At 42.7% G+C, this 19,350-nt stretch overlaps 1 protein-coding gene across 2 annotated transcripts in view; it reads left to right on the plus strand.

The window, feature by feature from the left end:
* GPR39 (G protein-coupled receptor 39) overlaps positions 1-19,350 on the plus strand; it is a 292,796-nt gene that overhangs the window by 29,994 nt on the left and 243,452 nt on the right. The gene's annotated exons all lie outside the window — the stretch shown is intronic.

Below are 19,350 nucleotides of genomic sequence, written 5' to 3' on the forward strand. Positions count from 1 at the left end.
GGATGAATTGGGCAGCCTCCCCACTGAGTATTACCCAACATCTCTCCCTCTGTCCACACCAGGTCCTCTGCCACCCAGCTCTGGTTTGTTTTCTCACCTTGTTGGGTGACACAGCTCCTTCTGAGTTTGAGGATGTCACATTGAGAGTCTATGTAATTGCAGTGTTGAGAACAGCGTGGATGGAGGCTGAAGATGACCAGGAGGAATAGTGGCTTCCCTGGTCCTAGTTTCCAGGCTCTGATTCCTAGAACCCCACTCCCGGATGACCTGCCCAATGCAGCCCTGGTCTTTGCAGCCTGAGGGTCAAAGGAGGAGTCCTTCCTGCCTTGACCAGCACAACTTGGACAGGGGTCTTGGCTATTAAAGAGAAATTATTCTGACACTAGTGGAAATGGTAACGTTCAAGATTATTGTAAAGGAGGTCAGCTCTACTCAACGGAAGAGAGAGATGGAGCTCAACTCTAAACACAAGGAAAAGTGGGGATTTATAGCCGACTAGCAGAGTGAAAGTGTCAGTGCATGGAAGATTACTAAGAGGACGTTGAACCTTTAGGACAGTCCATCAGCCATCTCTTTCTCCCTTGGTTCCCACTTCCCTTGCAGCATCTAGTGTGGTACTCCAACCAGGGATGAGTCCTCTCTCTGTTTTTACAGGAGGATGCCTTGAGACCAGTCTCAGCTTTTGGTAAAAAGAGCTTCACAAAGCATCATTGGTAACCACTCCAGGGCCTGCCTGAGGACATGAGTCTGAGATCTGGAAGAGATCCTTGGTAGCATTTGGGCTGGACCAGGACCTCCAATAAAGTCAAGCTAGAAGCCTGACATTCCTTTTTAGGAATGAAGCCATATTTTTCAGAAATGTTATATAGAGGCCAGCTTGCAAGTCAATATTCATGATGCCTGAGAGAAAGGTCTAATGGATGCACAGATTTAGGGAAGATGGGGAGGCTGGGAAGAAGGAACACAGCATGGCAAACCATATTCCAAGGATGGCACCTGAAACCAGCTGTGGGGAGGAGAGCTGTGTATGCTCTGAATGTCAAATCACGCTGCATCCCAGAACCCCACAATGTTTAGGGTGCTATGCACCCTTCCTAAGTGAGTTAGGAGAGATACAATCACTGAGCAGTGTTTTCTTCCCAACGTATCCTATTGAACCCTCCTAGTGACATGGATCTGCACCTCCACTGGGCCAGAGGTCAAGGCCAGTGTGCATAGCAGCTTCACGATGGGGAGGGACAGAGCAGCGGAGTATCAACCCCTCAGGGACCCAGGCTGATGGCGAGAAGCACCAGACCACTCACAGCAGGTGTAAGATGCACCCTGGGGATGCTGCAACAATTGAAATTCTTGACTGTGCAAGTTTCACTTAGAACTTAGGGAGGCTCAGCTCTAGTTAATGTCAGTGTGAGCACATCTGGCTCCCCCAGGGGAGGCGGTCTGCAGAGCCTCAGTCACACTGTGGACGGGGAGAGAGGCGAGGACAGCATCTCAAGGAATTTTAATTATTGGCACAGTGTGAACTTTCAAGAAGCTAAGATGCAAACCGTTTCTCTCCCTCCTCGTTCTCGTTTGCCCCAGATCCCTGAAGAGCTGGTACAGGGACTGTGGGAGGACTGTGCTGAGCCACAGGGATCTTGGGAGGGGTCGCTGCCATCAGGAGAGAGGAGCTGCATCAGGATCCTTGAGAGGGATGTGTCCAGCATACCACGTGTGCTGAGGGGGTGCCACACAAAATGGTGGGGAAGTACTCAGAGCCACAGGCCACAGATGTCTTCCCCTGGAAGTACTGGGGAGCTGGACATTAACGGGACCACCGCGGACCCTGTAGCAAATGTCACAGGTGTTCTAATTTATCTTCCTCACTGGTCTCTCAGGAAACCCCTATTATTAACTTCACTATGGCCTAAAAAAACCTGTTATGCAAATGAGACTGGCTGAGGCCTTCCCAGTGAGCACTTATCCACAGGTAACACCTTAGCAGTCCCTCCTGTCTTAGGAAGGGCTTAGTCCTAGAGGAGTGGGACATAAGGCAACTAAATTTTGATAAGAGTGGCTGAGAAAATGGTCTTGGCCTGAGTGAAGCTGGGCATGTAGACAAGTCAGAGAAGCCAAAAGGAAGGGGACTGACTTTAGAGACACAGAAGAGAGACAGAGAGGACTCAGGCCAATTTCACCCGCTGACAGTTTCATTTAGGGCGAAATTTTTACCTGCTACTTGGTACCAGCCTTTCTTAAGGTGTGACCAACATATTCAGGAGTCACAGTTTCCCTTCAGAAATACGTATTTTCCAGAGCCTCGATGTTGACGCAGAATAGGTTCTTGTCTTGAGCAGGAAAGAATTCAAGAGCGAGTCATAGTGTAGTGAAGGTAGATTTATTCAGAGATGCACACTCCATACACTGAGTGTGTGCCTTCTCAGAAGGCAAGAGAGAGAGGCCGTGAGGTGTGGGGTGGTTAGCTTTTATGGGCTTGGTAACTTAATATGCTAATAAGTAGGAGGGTTATTCCAAGTATTTTGAGGAAGGGGTGGGGATTTCCAGAAATTGGGCCCTTGCCCACTTTTGGACCTTCTGTGGTTGGCCTAAGAACTGTCATGGCACCTGTGGCTGTGCCATGAGGCTCAAGGTCTACTGGAAGTCGAATCTCCTGCCATCTTGGTTCTAACCAGTTTGTCCTGTACTCAGTTGCTGTGTCCTTCCTTCAGTGATTGCTCCCTGTCCCCTTCCCTCCCTTATCAGGAGTCCAAGTTACACACAAACAAGTGTGATGTCCACAAGCCCCTGGCCCCCCAACAGCTGCCCTCTTGGCCCTTTCAGATTAACAAACCTTGTTTGGATGCATCCAGAGATGTTTCCTGGTGACCCAGCTGGCTTCCCTAACTGCATGATCTTAGCTTTAAGCAGAAGGCCCTCTGAAGCCCCTCACATAGAATCTCTGGCTTGCTGGCCCACTGCAGCAGGCCACACATTATAGACATACCTCACTTTATAAACCATGAATAAGAGAAGTGTTGGTTTTTCCACCTAGAATTATTTTCAAATTCAAATTACGCTTATAAATTTAGATGTCCTTTTGAGTTTTCTGAGTCCCCCCCCTTTTTTTTATGAAGGCGCATATCATCTAGTGGTGAGCAGTGGAACTGCAAGGTGTGTTTTTCAAAGCGCGGCTGTTTAAAGTGGTTTTGTGAGTCTCTGCTACTGGACAGTTTACAGAAAAAAAGTAACGTATGTTTCAGATATTCCAGGTTGACTTTTTTTTTCTTATCTCAGGACACCTAAATTGATCCTCCACCCTAAATTGATTCTTCCTTCTACAAAGGCAAACGAAATGTTTAATGCTTAAAGCTGACATATAAATTTCCTATCAAATTTACATTAGAGTTGTTATGCTCTGTATAACATTTTATAGAACTACCTTTGGGTAGTCAATATATTAGGTTCATTTATGGTATGTTTATAAGAATAGAAGCATAATTATGATCTTTTAATACTGTAGACATTTATAGTTATTTCATTGTGTATTGCTGGGTCATATTTAAAATTTACTTGCCATCAGTTTCTTGGCCAGCCTGCTACCCTCCAACTCCCTCTTCTCCACATCAGACTCTCCTGAAGCTGCTTGAATTCTGCTTTCGAGTGTTAGAATGAAATCAGGGACTTCCTAGATAATCAGCCTAAATTGGGATCCCTTGAAATATGTGAGTATTAGTCTATTTTGAACAACAGCAACCAAGAAGCAAGAAGCTAACATTTTTGAGACATTCTTAATATCACAGAGCATAAACAAATTCTTAAAATGCATCTCAGCCCTCAGCCTTTGGAATTTATCCTCTCTGCCCAGAGTCTCAGGCAGGGAGAAGGCTGTGACTAACCTGGAATTCCACCTTGGGGCATCTGCCTGCCTTGCTTCCCTAGGTGTCTTTGATTTTCTTTCTTTTCTTTTCTTTTTTTTTTTTTTGGCTTGGCTTGGCCTGGCTTCCTCTGTTCTTTTTCAGAATAGCTGGTGGCTGTGTGCTTGCAAATTGAAATGAAGCCACCCCTGAATGTGGGCTGTTTTCCATGTGGTCACCTCTGAGCTTTGCTTCTGTTTTATTTTCTCATCATATTCCCTCAGTGAGGATCCTATTCCTCAGACCAGGGCAGTCAGAATCCTTTGTTCATCCCAGAGTCAGGATGGGCCTCGAAGTTCCCTGGAAGCATGGAGGTCCTCACTTAACATGTCAGTCCTGGGGTCTCATGGTGGCCGGTGGTGGCAGATCTGAAATGGCGGCGCCCTCTGGAGATTAAATTAGGGACTGATGTTTAGCAGTGCAGAAAAATGCCAAAATGGGTCTTTTTTCCTTGAAGATTGGTTTGATGTGGAGAGATTTTTATGGTGCCAGAAGCCACATGCTAGGCTGTAATTGAGCATAATTATTGCCCTGTGGGTCGCAAAGTGCTGGACTTGAGGCATCCTACAGAATCCCATTAATTTCTTGATTGGGCTCTAAAAATTGGTGCCCCCGACAGGGCCAGAAAGAGTTGTGTTTAATCTGCCTGGTCTTTAAGTGAAGGAGGCATTGGCTGTCCAGGGCTAATGTTATTTTCTCCTAACTCTGGGGCCTTGATCTGTGAGCCAGGGCCCTGTTGCCAACACAGTTTCGTAGAATTCTGTGATTGTATCTTCATAGCCCTATAATAGTTCCACGCGAGAAAACTGAAGTGATCAAGGAAAGCCTTCGTATGAATGAATCAAACACATACTCCAAATGCCCGCAGAAGACTAAATAAGGCTTCTGTAGTTGTCTGGTTATTTCAGGTGAGAGATTTGGAAAAAGCCTAAATTATTTGGGGAATTACTGAAATAGACTCATGGACACAGAAAACAAACTTACGGTTACTAAAGGGGAAAGTGGGGGGAGGGATAAATTAGAAGTTTGGGATTTGCAGATACTAACTAGTATGTATAAAATAGATAAACAACAAGGACCTACTGTATAGCACAGGGAACTATATTCAGTTTCTTGTAATAAGTTGTAACAGAAAAGAATTTGAAAATGAATATATGTATGTATATGTATGACTGAATCACTTTGCTATACACCTAAACTAACATTGTGTATCAGCTACATTTCAATAAAAAAATAAAAATTTTTTAAAAGGTAAAAAAAAAGATCAACAAATGAAAAAAATTATTTGGGCAACTACTTTTTCCTTTTTATTCAACATGTCTAATGGCCCAAACTTCAGAAACACCACCCAGAAGGCTCTTGTGCATTCAGGGTTCTGCTTCTCCCTTGGCATTAGTGGGAGATTCTATAGGAGTGTGACCGTTCACTCCTAAATACTACCCTCAAAGGTTAGGTATATTTCCCACAGATAACTTAATCATGCTAAACTGATCTAATTGTTAGCATTAAAAAAACTTCCCAAAACATTTCTGTCTGGTGTCCTGCCTGCATAGATACAATCCATGGAGCAGAAGTTAATTTTTGCTGATTAAATTTGTCCGACTTCCAGGGTCATGGCCTGGATCATTAAATCTCACAATTCAGGCTGTCACTGTGACTAAGAATGAAAGTTGGGATAAGTGTGCACTGTGCCCAGGACTGTTCTCAAAAGAGGCCCGTTTTAAACGGTCAAGCCTAGATCTTAGATTTTGTTTCCTATGAGATCTCTCTCTTTTTCCTCTTCTAGAAGCAGCGCCAAATCTCTGGTTAACTGAGGGTCCCTAACAGGTGCATTCCGTGAATTTAAATGTTACTGAATTTTAGGTGGTCCAGAAAAGTCAAATGGCTGTGTAGCTCAGTGGCTCCTCCTATTACTGAACAAACTTGGGTCCACTTGCCCTTGCACAGTAAAGCCAATCTACGGACACAGGTTGTGGTGAAGGAAAGTTTAGTGTTTATTGCAGGGCACCAAGCAAGGAGTACAGGCAGCTAAACACTCAAAAGACCTGAACTCCTTTCCTGGCCTTGCAATAAACGCTGCTCTTTCCTCTCCCACAACCTGGTGTCAGTAGATGGGCTTTACTGTGTGCAGGCAAGCGGACCCAAATTGATTAGGTAACACTTCTACTGCAGGGGATTTATTTCTGTCACTTTAGCAGGAAGCCTCACTTCTTACCACCTCTAGTAGAAGTTTGAAAGGATTTCCTTCTTGCCCACTTGCGGATGGAATGTCTCCTGTGCTATGGATTCAGTAGGCTGCTAAAGCATTTTTATGGGAAAATTCACTTAGAGTTCCAGCTCTGAATTTGAGATACTGGGAGCACATCTCTAATCCAGCATCTCAGTCGGGATGGCCAGAGAAGATTCTAGTGCATTCTGTGTCATCCATGCCCACCTGGCCCCTCATCTTGCCTACTTCAGGGCAGTCCATTTACTGGTTTATCATGTCATGATGAAGGCTGTGGGTTTGTCTGTTGAGCAGCCAAGTCCACACTCTCTGTGATGAAATACGTGTGTTGGAAATATTTGCTTCTAACATGGTGTTGGTATTTAAAACTGCTTCTATCATGTAGCAGCTAAAAATAAATTTACTCAGAATTCTTCTTGACAGATTCTGGATTCCATTTTCTTTAGGAAAAATGACTTCAAACTAAGATAATTAAAACACTAGAAGGGGATACAAATGATTTGTTCCTGTATGTATTCATTTTCTATTGCTGTGTAATGAATTAGCATCAGCATAGCAGATTTAAAGAATGTACATTTATAAAGAGAGAGAACAAACTAGTGGTTACCAGTGGGGAGGGGAGAAGAACAAGATAGAGGAAGAGGATTAATAGTTACAAACTACTATATATAAAATAAATAAGCTTCAAGGATATATTGTACAGCACAGTGAATATAGCCAATATTTTATAATAGCTATAAATGGAGTATAACCTTTAAAAATTGAATCACTGTGTTGTGTACCTGAAACATATAATATTGTACATCACCTATACCTCATTAAAAAATAATAAAGAACATAGATTTGCTACTCAGTTTACCCAGATCAGGAGTCCAAATATGGCTTAGCTGGGCCCTCTGCTTAGGGTCTCCTGGGATTGCGGTCCAGGTGTCAGCTGGGACTGGGGTTTCATCTGAGGTTCAGCATCCTCTTCCCAACTCCCATGGCAGAAATCACTCTCTTGCAGCTGTGGAACCCATGATGGTTTGCTTCTCCAGGGCCAGCAGGATAGTCTTCGAGGCTTCAAGTCTCTGATGTCTAGATTCTTTTCTTAAGGTGTACCTGATTAGGTTAGGCCCACCCAGGCACACCAGCATCTGAGTCACTGATTAGTGTCCTTAATTACATCTGCCTTTGCCACTTAATATGACTCATCATAGGAATGACATTCATCATGTTCACAGGTCTCACCCACACTCAAGGGGAGGCCATTATCCAGGGAGTGTACCCCAGGAGCAGGAATCTTGAGGGTCATCTAAGAATTCTGTGTACTCCACTGTATTTTTATAGCTTTTGAAAGAATATTTAGAATTTAAATCATTTGTATATCATAGTGAGTAGAATCGAGAATTTCTGTGACAGCACAACATTTTCCTGAAAACCCTCATATTCTGCAAAATCATACACCAAAAATTTTTTTATGGAAAAAAAATTAAGGGAAGACTACTCAAAACCTATGCTACTTTTTAACCAGAGTGCTAAAAAGACAAGAAGAATCCTAATAAAGCTACTTGCATAGTTTAAAAGGCTGTTTAAATGCCTAATAAATAATGATATATTATAGCAAATATAGAACTCTACCTAACAAAGGAAAATATGAGCACAGCCTGATAGTCAGGGGAGCCAGAAGTGACTGAGCCTGCTAAGTACAGCAGCGAAAGAAGTGTGCAAAGATTTGGGGAACCGCATAACAAGCCTGTTACCAACCCAAGCTTGGAGGGAAGTGTGGGCTAAACAGACTCTGTACAGAATTGTCTTCCTTTGCATCGAGCTGCTTTAGCATATGTGTGGTCAGCTGCATTACCTGCCTGCAAAATCTTTTAATTTGCTTGGAAACACTGACAGTAAAAATGGCTTCCACATTATACGGACGTGATCTGTTTATTTACCAACACTGTTTGAGCTAAGTTGTGTTACTGAAACTCATGTTACAGCCAAAGAGACTGTAAATAATTTAAATTTCTCCTCTCTTGCTATGCTCTTTATTGAATAGTCTCTCATTTCTTCTCTAGTCATTTTTAAAATTGTGGGTTTTATTATATCAAAATATACAGGTACTAGTCAAACAGTTCTTCGAGTCTTATTGTGAAAAATAGCCATCCCTTGTGTATCTGCCACCATTTCTTGCTTCTTGAGGCAACCATGTCAACTATTTTTGTTGATTTTTTTGGTATCTACTGCTAAATCTCTAAATAACATGCTTATATGGCTGTTTCTTGATTTTTTTAAAGTTTTAGACATTATCTATTGACTTCCTATTAGGGAAGATAGAGACTTGTCTCATGTTCACTCTTCTGCCTTTTCCCATCACACAAGACCCCCCCCACCTCTTCTTTCATCCTCCTGATTTAATTCTTCTGTAATTTTTGTTTGTGTTCCTTACAGGATTTGCACTAGTTACAACTGTGTGACGGCTAATCCTACCCAGTCCATGTAGTAGCAGGTGATTCTTTTTCCTCTTTTATCTAACATCTTGTATTGCCTAGAATTCATAACCGACTTAAAAAATCTAGTATAGTTTCGTGTACAAATTAATACAGCCCTAAACTTTCCCCCAGGCATGTAACTCTCTTTCAATACATTCAAATACTGTAGACACTGTATTCATTTAATCTTCTTTAAGAATCTGCGTTGGATTCTTCCTCTGACCGGCTTTATTCTGGACTGGCTGCTTTCAAGCTTTGGCTGCTGTCTCTCACGCTGTCCTCTGGAAACTTCCCTCCATCTTCGTCTTTGCTATGTACATCTGACAATATTTTCTTTTACTTACTTGATTGAGAATTTGACCACTTATAGAATGTTAGGTTGGAAATAGTTTTGTCTTTGAACTATGAAAGCTCTGCCCCGTTACCTTCTCGCTTTTAGCAACGTTGTTGGGAAATCCGATGTCATTGTACGTCCTGTATCCAGATCATTTGTATGATAGTAGTTTTTGAAGTTTTCTTTCTGGAAGCTTGCAAGATCTTCTCTCTCTTTCTGGTGTTCCAGAGTTTTATGATGCTGGTACCTAGTGGTGATAACTATTTTCATTTTTCATGCTTGGCGTTGAATAAGTCCCTTTGATATAGAAATACGTGTCTTTCAGGTCTTAGAAATCTTCTGGAATTGTTTCTTGGATAATTTCCTTATCTCCATCTTCTTTGTTCTTTTATTCTGGGATCTCCTGTCACTCAAATGTGGGACCTGCTCTGCGGGTCTTTTTCTGTTGTCTCTGCTCTCTTCTGGGATGTTACTGTCCTCTCCGTGCTTCTGTTTGCTTCTCTGTAACTGATAGTAGAGCATATGCTGGGCTTTTCTCCTCAACCTTCATTTCCCCTTCCTTCTTTTTTGTAGTGACAAAAATGTGGTCGTTATTGGTGCTATTTCCAGATAGTTCTGGTTCTTTCTCCTTCTGGCCACACGGTCGCCTTGCAGTGTGCTCAGTCCTGCTGGGTATGTGGTGAATGGAAAGGAGGCTCATCCCTTCCAGGCTGGAGAACGGAATTGCCAGTGCTTGACTTTCCAGAACTTTCTTTTCCTCTACTGTAGTGATCAGTGGTGCTCAAGAGAGTGGTTGCTCCTTCAGTCTGGGTCCCCTGGGGTGGATGATGTTGAGCGGACCGCCCTGTGGACCAAAATGAGCCAGAGCACAAAGCAAGAATATGTCAGGACTGTTTCTTACCAGAGCAAACCCAACGCATCTTGAAACATGCTCAGTTTTAACGGAGGGGCCTGGAATTTTGATCCCTCTTGCCGGTGATTTGTTCTGGAATACGGACCTAAGAGAACCAGCATTCCTCTGGTCATCTGTTCCTAAATTGGCTCCTTTAGACTAAAGGAACAGAGCTGGTTTGGTGGTTGCTCTCTCTCTCTCCACTCCGTCTATTAAGAGCACAGACGCTATGATGAGGAGAATCATCCTTAAAATTAAAAGTTCAGCCTATATTTTAGAATACAGAGCTGAAAATAAGAAAAGGTCCTTGAAAAGCCTGTTGGGCAATTGGATCAACCATTCCTGGAGCCTACCTGGTGCTTCGTCTTCTAGTTGTGAAGGGAGCCCTGTCTTTATTGCTTGAGCCACTCTGAGGTTGGTCTTTCGTTACTTACAGTCCAGAACATTCTAACAGATAAATGGAATAATTATACCGCCCTCAAAGTTGGAGCGAGAGCTAATTATGATAAGATGCACATAGTAAGCAGTCAGTGAGTTATTTTTTTATCCTCTGCTTCATGTGTTTAAAATGAGCCTTGTCCGTTAAAGTCATTAAAGGAGAGAAGTTGTAGATTAAAGTTAGCAAATGATGTCACCCTTTTCACAGCTAATTCCTGTGAATGGTTAGGTGTTCTTTTGTACTGTTTGTTCTTTCATGTTTATTTAATTACACTCACCCTGTTCCAAAAAAGGAGCCGGGAGAGCTCGCTATTCGATTATCACAGCCTTAGCATTTGGAAAGATTTGTCTAAAGTGAAACCCCAGAGAAGTCACTGGAGTAGTAACTGTAGTAAATACTGAAATTGCCAGGGGGCTGGGAAGTTGGCTTAAGGTCACCCTTCCGTTTCCCAATGGCTCATTTTATGCTTGCTTTTAAAGCTATTTCAAAGATGCATCTGTGACAGAGGAGGAATGCTTGCCCAGGGTCGCAAGTTGGATGAAAGTGCAGTCCGATGATTTAGGGCAAGGATTAGCAAACTCTAGCTCATGGGCCAAATCCGGCTGCTGGCTTACTTTGGTACTGCCAGACAGCTAAGAATGATGCCCACATTTTTAAAGAAATGCACAGACAACAAACAAAAATAAAGACACAGGCTGTATGTTGTCAGAAAGCCAAGAATATTTACTTTTCAACCATAGAAACAGTTTGCTGCCTTTTAGTTAAGAAACCCAAGTTCTAGCACCAGACAGACCTGGGTTTGAATCCTAGTGAGACTCTTGCCAAGTTCTTTGACGTCTCTGAACCTCGGTTTCCTTATCTGTAGAATGAGGATCATGCTTCCAACTTTCCAGGCTCGGTGTGAGAATTGAATACAGTTAATTTGCTGAGCCATCCTCACAGAGGTAAAAGCTTACTTATTTTTATGCTTTTTATTTGAGCAAAGCCTCCCAGTGCCTCCTAGAGCAGGCTATCGCCATTCACGCTGGAGCTACAGGGCATCTTTACCACCTGTGTGCTGCTGGCCCAGTCACTGTTTCTCGCTCTGCTCTCAGCTATAACCAGGCAGTCACTTTTGCCCCAGCACCTCATGAAGCCATTTTGCCATTTAACAGATACTCCACCCTTTTCAGACTGTTCTGTGAAACCCATATATTTTCATTAAGTGTTGATAATAAACCCTCACACTGCAAGTTTTTCTCCAAGTTCATGATTGATGACAGCATAAACGTTTGGGAGCTGAGTGACTCCTGTTGCCAGCTCAGGTGAGAATCTGCTGGGGGCAATCGTGGAGCCTCTTGGCAGCACCTTCTAACACCCATCAACTTCACTGCCTGCCCAGAGCTGTCCAGAGGTCACCCCTCCTCTAGGGAGAACTGCAGGGTGAACAGCCTGGGTTTTGGAAACTGCTCTCTCTCCCTCTTCTTTCGGTGCTGCTCTGAAGGCAGAAGGTCCAGGCAGAAGGCAAGTTGTGTTTGTAATTCATAGGGTCTAGAAATCTGGCCCCTTTATTTTTTCTTGTTCTCTCTGTCTTTTTTTAATTAAAATATAGTTGATTTACAATATCGTGCTTTTGGTGTACAGTGTAGTGATTCAGTTATACATAGATATGTATTGTTTTTCCTATACAATGGAATACTACTCAGCCATAAAAAAGAATGAAATAATGCCATTTGCAGCAACATGGATGGACCTAGAGATGATTGTACTAAGTGAAGTAAGTCAGAGAAAGACAAATATCATAGGATATCACTCATATGTGGAATCTAAAAAAATGACACAAATGAACTTATTTACAAAACAGAAACAGACTCACAGACACAGAAAACAAACTTATGATTCCTTTCTTTTTATACAGTTCAGTGGTAGCGAAGGATAAAAAATCTGTGAGTTCTTTCTTCCTTTCTGTTTTTGTTCCTTTTCTCTTCTTTTTTTCTTTTAAAATTGGCTCACTGTCTGGAGTCTAAATGTCTTGCATCCTTGAAAACGGGGCAAGGAGAGCCCCTCTGGAGGTCTGTTCCAGGAGCTGAAATGTAATAGGAGCTGGGAGAAACTGGAGGAGCCAGGATCCCACCACAGGGCAGGGAAGTCTGGTTGGGGTGGGCTGCTGTTGCCCCGTCACATGGTTGCCCTGTCACAGCGGCACAGCAGCCTTAGTGGAAGCAGGGTATGGCCACACTGGTGAACTCCAGCTCCAGCCCAGCCTCTCTGTCAATGCCTTACACTTGATCCTGCACTGTGGGTAGAGTGCGCCTCCCCTCTGCCAAGGCAGGAAAGGCCTGGGACCTCTTTAGGGAGCTCTTTCCATTCCCTAGTGGTAGACAATCATCTTGACAGGAAGTTGGAGGCAAAAGTGGATGTGTGGCACGGAGGAAGTCATAACCATATGCATTTGATCCAGCATCCAAGACAGCAAAGATGGCAATTGCCTATTTCTGCCTCTCTGTGCACAGGAACAGTGCAGATAAACTTTGAGAGGTGATGAGCTTGGCGATGTCCAGTGGAAGAGATGACTGTCTGTGAGCACTAGGGGGCTGTCCAGCTCTGATGTAGGAAGGGACTGTTTTACAGCGGGAGGAGCACTCATTCTCATGGCACCTGTTGGGGGCTTGTGTCTTGGGTCCCCATCCCTCCTCCGTGAATGGGATCCCTTGCCATCACCTTTACTTCCATCTCAAGGTATAAAGGACCCCTGAGGGGCCAGCCCAGCTGAGGGAATGGACATCTGGTGTTGACCTTTGCTGATTCATTAAAAACTCTGTCTACCCACGGGCATTGCAATGTGGCATGGAGTGATGGAAACAGACAGGAATTTGGGGATCTATCAGATGTGTCCCCATTTATCCTTAAACTTAGGTTATTTTTCAGAGAAGCATTTCAAATGCATTGTTTTCATGTCTTCAATTAGATTTCACACTCATTCGTTTGCAAAGTCACATGACCATAAGGTGGGTACCAACCTGCCAAACAGCCATCTACCTTCACCTTTGCTTTTCACACATTCAAAGAGCAGGGGGATGATTGACTTTCCTATGTCCGTAGCAAACAGCTGGCACTTCTCCCAGGAAGGAAGGCAGTGAACAGAATGAGAATGGGAAGCTCTTATTGTTCCATCCAGAAAGAGCATCCAGGACAACAGATACAGGGCACGGTCCTGCGAGAAGGCAGTAAAGCCTTAGAACCAGTGTCATCTGTCAGAGAGAGCTGCCATTTTGCTCTGGGGAACCCTGGTTGAATTCTCCTCCCTCAAAGGCTCTAACACCCTAAGGTAGACCCCACCTTTATTATTAGGTTGTGCATTAGGCTCCCCTTGGGTTACTCTTCCAACATTCCTTCTATTGAAGGATGCTGAATGGAAGGGAAAGAGTTAAAAAAGGAAATTTGCTCGACTTCAAGCTTGAGCAATCCCTCCCAGTCCTCCTGTCCTTTCCTCACTTTCCATCCAGGTTCCTTTTCTTTCACAGCCTCCTGGAAGAATAGCGTGCTTTTTCTTGCTCATATGCTCACTGAGTATTTTAAATGTTTTGCCATCAGGGAGAAGGAATGTCTAATTTCTCCTAAAATGTAAATGACTGATAGTGTTTTTGAAGTCTTGAGCAGAGAGAGAGACATTTAGAACCAGGGGGTTGATGTTTCTGGAACTGCTGCTGTTTTGTGTAACAGTGATATTCAAATTCATTGAGAGAGTTGCAAAGGGGAATATTCGCTGGACTCCCTGCTCCCACGTAGCCTTATCACTTCCTTCTGTGAAATGTCATACCATTTGCCTTTTTGATGCAGAATTAGATTATGCTAGGACATAGAGCATCACCTACCAAAAATGATGTTATTATAGAAGGGATGGAGTGGACCACAGTTCTTACACTCTTTTCTTGTGGTTCTCAAATGCGTTAAAATGGACCTCAGATCATCCCCAGGGCTCATTAAAACAAAGGTTGCTGGGGCCTGAGGATTTACATTTCTAGCACATTCCCAGGTCTTACTGATGCTGTGATTCATGCATCACACTTTGAGAACCAGAGCATTGTAGATTTTCCATCTCAATTTCTTTTCTCAACAAAATCCATCAAATGTTTTGTTCTTTTAGGTGCTTCTGAAAATATTCCTAGAAGGCACATCTTTTCCTCTCATTAATGTAAGAGAGAATATAAATACCAGATTAAACATCTGCATGGCCAGTTACGCAGCTGCTTGCCAGGATGTAGCTGCCCTGAGCCTGCCTGGTCTGGGAACTTGGCTGACAAACAGACCCCAGTAGCAGGACGGCTTCTAGAAGTCTAGGGAAGGGATGGTGTGCTTGTTCCCTTCCCAGCCATGGCTAGGATGTCCTGAGAATTCCTGATATTTTCTCCCGGCCACGGCCAAAGCATTTTCTTTGTCTGGAACCGAGTCTGGGGAAGGTGGAACTGGTAGGAGGAGAATGAGGTTTGAGTTTCTGCCAAAGGTTGTGGCGTGGAATTTTTCTATCACAACCGGTTGATTTCAGGCTGTGTTCTTCAGTGCTCTTTCAGGGGCAAGTAAGAAAATAAAAAGCGTGAACTACCTTAACCAGTGAAGAAAGATGCATCCACTCATGGGATGTTAAAAGACCACAGGAAGACTCCCAAGCTCTCTTCTCCTCCTCCTCCTTCTTTCTTTTTCTTTTTTCTTCTTCCTTCCTCTTCCTCTTCTTCTTCACTGAAGCATAGTCAGTTACGATGTGTCAGTTTCTGGTGTACAGCACAATGTCCCAGTCATGCATATACACGCATTTGCCAAGCTGTTTTCAGACGAGATCTCTGTGCCTCTCTCAGCTCCATTCTGTCCCCATTAGCACTATGTCCCAACACCTGAGTGCCTGCTGTGAGCTAAGAATTGATACAGGCGCCAGGAGGAGGGGTCCCACGTATACTCCAAAAGAAACCAGAGAGAAGACGGAAAGAGAATGCTTTGCCATCTTTGTGTTTATCCCGTCATTGAAAATGTTTTTTCCCTCCTAATTCCTAACAAAGCCTTAAAATCTTTCATCGCGCACAACCCATGACGCCTTCCCTGACTCCCTTGGCGAGAAGTAAGGTCTTTTTCTTGGAATGCCACCAGCCGTTTCCATGTGGGAGGCAGTGTGGTTATGTTCAATATTCTGGGCTGTGCTGAGTACTGCCTGGACACTTGCTAGCCATCCGTCTTTCCTAAGCAAGTGACTTCTGTGCCTTAGTTTTCTCATCGTAAAATGATGTAATGTGTCTGCCTCCTGCTGTTGTGAGAGGAACAAAAGGAACAGTATTAACAGTGCTAGGACGGTGTCTGGCACCGCGAAAGCCCTCAGCAAACGCTTTCCTTTATTGATACACTTTTCTTCTGCACCACTGCTCATTTCCTACTTCGTGTTAGTGTTTCTGGTAAGAGGACCGCACATCCTTCTTCTTATAGGCTAGGTCTCCTTGGCTACGGAAAACGTCCTGACCCACAAACTGTAGAAGATTTGTTGGTGTCCTGGTGTCTTATGACGCCTCATGATCGCCAGCCATGTGCTGACTCAGACTTGATTAGAGAAGTGTTTGTAGGTGGGCACTGCCAATTTGTGTCTCATCTTCTCCAGTCTCCTGAATCACCTTAGTTTTCTCCCTCACAACCGCCAGCTCATGATGAACAGCTAGACTTCTAAAACAGAGACATCTTACAGTAGCCTTTTCTGGGTTCATCTTCCATCCTAAGACTGCTTGATATCTCAATATATTTAATGCTGACAATTAAGATTTTAAAATCTTCGAGGAGTCCAAGCATTCCAGTTTTCTTGGTGCAGCTGCCTTTTTTAATTGCTTCCAACTTCCTACATCCATATGTCAAAATATGAATTTTTCTCTTACATCTCACATTTGATTGCAGGAAAGACAAAAAGCCTCCTGAGGAATTCATATGCATGTGGAGAAATTGGAACCATTGTGCACTATTTGTGGGATTGTAAAATGGTACAGATGCTATGGAAAACAGTATGGCGATTCCTCGAAAAAAATTAAACATAGATTTACCACATGATCCTACAATTACACTTCTGGATATATCCTCCAAAGAACTGAGAGCAGGATCTCCCAAAGATATTTGTACACTCGTAGCATTATTTCCAATAGTCAAAAGGTGGAACAACCCAAGTGTCCATCAACACATGAATGGATAAAAAAATGTGGTATATTCATGCAATGAGGTACTATTCAGTCTTTAAAAGGAAGGAAATTCTAGCACATGCTACAACGTGGATGAACCTTGAGGACATTTTGCTAAGTTAAATGAGCCAGTCACAAAAGGACAAGTACTGTATGATTCCTCTTATATAAGTTACCTATAGTAGTGGTTGCCAGGGGCTGGGAGGAAGGGGCAGTGGAAGGTTGTTTAATGAGTATAGAGTTTCTGTTTGCAAGATGAAAAAGTTCTGAAAATTGATTGCACGACAATGTGAATATACTGAACACTACTGAAGTGTACTCTTAATAGTGGTTAAGATGGTAAACTTTATGTTATGTATATTTTACCATAATTCAAATAAAAAAGAATTCATCCTTAACCCTGGTTTGAAAAACACTATGTTAAAAATAAGCCTCTTACTCTATGAAAATCCTTTACTTGCTGAATTTTGCTGTTAAAAAAGTTTACTCATCATCGCTGGTAAAGGAAAAAATTTAAAGATTTTCATCAAAATGAAAACACAAAATCATTCTCTCTCTCAATACACACTAAGAGAAAATGGAGATTGCAGTGGAGAGAATTCCAAAGCATTTGCCGGGGAAAACACAGGAAACCAAGGCAGGCAATTATGGTAGAAAAGGGGTAGTTGTGGGCTGCTAGCATTGGAGACAATAATGGGGTCAACCTGAAAGTCCTTTTTTTAGAACTCAGAAAAAAGCAGAGGGGCAGAATTGAGAGCCTTTTTCCATAAGTGCTACCAAACTTGGGTTCAGCTACTCGCTGCTCAAAAAATCAGTATTGGGAGAGGCAAGCGTTGGTAGAAAGGAAAGTTGCTTTTAATCAGAATGTTGGCAATCTGGGGAGATGGTGTCCCCCAAAAACCACCTCCAAGGATTCTGCTTGGCCATGAAAGTTCTAAAGGGAAAAGGAGACATGGTCTCAGTCCATCATTGAGATGGAGGTTCAGAGTCATCGCCACCCCTGCTGTGGGCAGGCTTGTCGACTTCTCGTGATCTCTTCTTTAGATGCTATTGTGTTCACACAGTTTATTCTTGAGATGACTGAAGGGGGGACTAGGGAAGAGATCTGGTCATTTCTTAACTACTTATTCTCCATTTCTGCGTCTTTGATCTGTGGAAGGAACCAATAGGTTATACAAGGTATTGTGTGATCAAAAAATTTGAAAAGTGTGCTTGGGCAGAGATGAGTAGTGCATGGGGGTGCCTGGTTTAAGGTTGGTGATAAGACAAAAGGAGTTTCCTGCTGAAGGCGGTTTCCTGCAACATTAGCACCATTCATTCCAAGCTGGTGTGATACTGGATTTCCATGTGGTGAATTTCCAGCCTCTGTACCTGCGCATTCATTATTTTTGCATCTTTCCTATTTTCCCAACTACACTACATTCTTTAAAAAAAATTTTTATTCTTATTTTTTTTTGAAATGTAGTCAGTTTATAATGTTAGTTTCAGATGTTCAGCAAAGCAGTTCAGTTATACATATACATATTTTTTCATATTTTTTCCATTATAACTCATTATGAGAAATTGAATATAGTTCCTTGTGTTATATAGTAAGTAGGTCCTTGTGTATCTATTTTATGTATAGTAATATGTATCTGTTAATCCCAAACTCCTAATCTGTCCCTCCCTTCCATCCCCCACTGGTAAACACAGTTTGTTTTCTGTGTATAAGAGTCTATTTCTGGTTTGTAAATAAAATTTTTATCTTATTTTTTTTGATTCCATATATAAGTGACATCATATGATATTCATCTTTCTCTGTCTTACTTATTTCACTTAATATGATCATCTGTGTCCATCCATGTTGCTGCAAATGGCATTATTTCATTCTTTTTAATGGCTGAGTAATATTCTGTTGTTTATATATTACCACATCTTCTTTATCCATTCATCTGTCAATGGACAAATGTCCAAATTTATTTGGAGAAGTAAATGGTGTAACATTCCTTTCCAAAAGTTGTTTCCATGTCTTGGCCATTGTAAATAAAATGTATTCTTTTGGCTTGGGGTGGGGGAGGTTTTATTTATTTATTTTTTAATGGAGGTGCCAGGAATTGGACCCAGGACATCGTGCATGCTAAGCACACTTTCTACCACTGAGTTTTACCCTCCCTGCCGCTACACTGCATTCTTGAGGGCCGGATCCACGTCTGATTTGAACTAAACAAAACTCTTCCTTTTATTCTGTTTGGGTGATAAATTGTGATTTTCAAGCCATGTCAACATGACATGTCAAAGATTCTTTTCAGAATCTAGGTTTCAGGTAGAACCCGAGGAGCAAAGGTAGAAAAGCGAGACGTGTCTGAAGGAATTGGCAGAGAGGGTGAAGTCCGTGCGGGAGGCTGCCGTGAAGAGCCGTAACTAGAAACAGGGAAGAATGGATTTGTTTGGAGAAGTCAGTGGTGTAACATTCCCTTCCAGAGGCAGTCCGGAGTATTTTTGACAGTAAATTAGTTAAAAGACAAGACTTTCCTTAAAGCACAGGCAACAAAGAGGATTGTTGACCTGAAATCTGTCATTTCTTCTCTTCCTTCTTGGTTGGTAGGATCCAGCGTTTGGCAGGCACCGGGAGTGTCAGGAACCTGGGGGCCTGTAATGTAGTCTGGTGTCTGCACTGGCTCTGGGGTGCCTCCGCATAGTGATTCAGTTATATCTATATCTATATCTATATCTATATCTATATCTATATCTATATCTATATTCACATATATATTCCTTTTCATATTCTTTTTCATTATAGGACATTACAAGGTATTAGATATCGTTTATACAGTGGGACCTTGTTGTTTGTCTCAAGGAGGCTCCTAGTAGCAAAATCCTGTGGACATTTTTTAATGCCTTAGCCCAGGGGTTGGCAGACTTCTCCTCTAAGGAGCCAAAGA

Source organism: Vicugna pacos, chromosome 5 (genome assembly GCF_048564905.1).
Source record: "Vicugna pacos chromosome 5, VicPac4, whole genome shotgun sequence".
In the NCBI taxonomy this organism is placed as follows: Eukaryota; Metazoa; Chordata; class Mammalia; order Artiodactyla; family Camelidae; genus Vicugna; species Vicugna pacos.